Source organism: Spinacia oleracea, chromosome 5 (genome assembly GCF_020520425.1).
Source record: "Spinacia oleracea cultivar Varoflay chromosome 5, BTI_SOV_V1, whole genome shotgun sequence".
Taxonomy (NCBI): Eukaryota; Viridiplantae; Streptophyta; class Magnoliopsida; order Caryophyllales; family Amaranthaceae; genus Spinacia; species Spinacia oleracea.
Genome location: NC_079491.1, coordinates 28,818,309 through 28,821,251, shown reverse-complemented (window position 1 = coordinate 28,821,251; position 2,943 = coordinate 28,818,309).

Here is a 2,943-nt window from a genome sequence, read left to right as displayed (position 1 = left end):
CTGCTCTCATAATTTTTAAAATCCCCCAAGTCACTATGAACAAGCTCTAGTACTTTAGTTTGTCTATCTATTGATTTAAATGGCTTCTTTGCAAACTTGGCCTCAACACATACTTCACATTTTGCAAAATCAGGTTTAGAAAAACTGGGGATCAAGTTAAGTTGTTTAAGCCTTTTAATTGAAGCAATGTTAAGATGACCCAACCTTGCATGCCATAAATCAATAGACTCAGCAATATAAACAGAAGAAGTACTAGCATTCTTATTCATAATTTCAAGTTTGACATCAAGAGTAAATAAACCCCCATTACAGAAACCCTTTCCCACAAACTCCCCATTATGAGTAATAACAAGCCTATCAGAATCAAATGAAAGCTTCAATCCATCCTTAATTAGCAAGCTACCAGAAATCAGGTTCCTACGCATTTCTGGAACATGCAACACATTGGTAAGAGTAATAAGTTTTCCAGAGGTAAGAGTGAGAACGATCTTCCCTTTGCCTTGAACAGTTGCAGAAGCTGAATTACCCATGAAGACATTTTCACCATCAGTTTTTTCGTAGGTAGTGAACATGTCTTTGTTGGTGCAGATATGTCTCGTTGCTCCAGTATCAACGATCCATTCAGCAACATTACCTGTCAAGTTAGCTTCTGAAACAACAGCAACAAAATGGTTAGGATTAGAAACTTCATTAGCTTCAGCAAGGTTGGCTTGGTTCTGATCCGACTTCTTCTTGGATCTGCAATCTACAGACTTGTGACCAGTTTTCCCACATTCAAAACACTTGCCCTTGAACTTATACTTCATTGGTTTCCCTTGAGGCTTGAAAGGACTTCCCTTTCCCTTAAACTTTTCAGAATATGCATGAGGCTTAGGTTCTACAAGGTTAGCCTTAGCAGACCCGGAAAACACAGATTGACCCTTATCCTTAATACGATTTTCCTCCTCAATTTTCAGGTGACCTACAAGCTCCTCTAAGGTAAGGTCCTTTTTCTTATGCATTAACTGATTACGAAAATCTTTCCAAGAGGGTGGGAGTTTCTCAATTAAAACTATAGCAAGGGTAATATCACAAATACTCAAACCCTCGGCAGCCATAGCAATGCAAATATTTTCATAAGCATGAATCTGATCAATAATTGGTTTATCATCTTGGACTTGAAAAGCTAACCACTTACTGACACAATAACGCTTAGTACCAGCATCATCAGTTCCATATTTCTTTTCTAATGCATCCCAAATATCCCTAGCATGATTAAACCCCATATAGATATCAAGCAATGTATTCGACATATGATGCAGCAACATGCCCTTACATGTCCTATCATCTTTAGCAAATTTCAACTCAAAAGCATGCAATTCAGTTTCATCATCAGGTTCGACAACATCATCAAGCACATAAGCAATCTCAATTTGTTCTAAATAGAATCGCATCCTAACAGCCCAACGTTTATAATTCTTGCCATCAAGAGGTTCTAACTTAGACATATCAGGAATCATGAATTTGGAAGTCAAAGCCATAATAATCGTCTTTTAGATTGTTGCGATTAAAGCGAAAATTAGAACAAACTTATCTGATTCGATGAACTGAACGAAGAACAATTGTTGCGTCGTGGACACCCACTGTCCTAAAAGACGATTCCGCGCTACCTCCCGGTGCAGTAGAACAGAATGCGGTCGCCCTCCAGGATTAGCGCAACTCCGACGTTGTGTGCACTCACAAAGCCGGATGGAGTGAGAACGTATGCCCAAAACCGAGAGCAATTTTGTGTGAGAGTAAGAATGTGTTTCCGTATTTGTGTGTATGATTTTTTTTTTTTTTTTGAGAAGGGAACTGAAACTCTGATTTAAATAATTTAGAAGGAAAGCATTGCAACAGACAAAAACGGCTGAGGGAATGAATGTTGCAACAGCCAGAAAACGGTCAAAAACATTGATCATAGTAACGGACGTAATTAATGGCATTTAATCCAACGGTTACGTAATCAATACAGATTCCCGTAACAGTGACTTGCGCAAACCGGTCCAGTTACCAAAAAGAACAGGGTTGACCCACAAAACCCACCCCAAGTACCAAGTACCAAGGCCCAAGTACCAAGGCCCAAGTACCAAGGCCCAAGTACCAAGGCCCAAGGCCCAAGGCCCAAGGCCCAAGTACCAAGTACCAAGTACCAAGGCCCAAGGCCCAAGGCCAACAGACAAAAACGGCTGAGGGAATGAATGTTGCAACAGCCAGAAAACGGTCAAAAACATTGATCATAGTAACGGACGTAATTAATGGCATTTAATCCAACGGTTACGTAATCAATACAGATTCCCGTAACAGTGACTTGCGCAAACCGGTCCAGTTACCAAAAAGAACAGGGTTGACCCACAGTACCAAGTACCAAGTACCAAGTACCAAGTACCAAGTACCAAGTACCAAATACCAAGTACCAAGTACCAAGTACCAAGGCCCAAGGCCCAAGGCCCAAGTCCCAAGTACCAAGGCCCAAGGCCCAAGGCCCAAGTACCAAGGCCCAAGTACCAAGGCCCAAGGCCCAAGTACCAAGGCGGCCCGGTCCAGTTACCAAAAAGAACAGGGTTGACCCACAAAACCCACCCCAAGTACCAAGTACCAAGGCCCGGCGCGCGCGCGCGCGTGTGTGATGTGTCCACCCATACCATTCTCACACTTTCTTAAACAAGAGTTACACTCATTCCCCAATTAATAAACAAGAGGAATATGAAGAGTTTTTCCAATGTGGGACTCTTGAATTTTCACTCACCCTTTTTTCCTTTGTGTTTCCCAATGAGAATTTCCAACATTTGTATACTAGAATGTTAAAGGTGCCGCATCATTATTATGTACTACGTACTCCTATTGAGTTTTGAAAGTATACTTGAATTTATCTAAATTCATGATCCCATACTGTTGCGTTATTAACTGAAATGTTAATGGAGT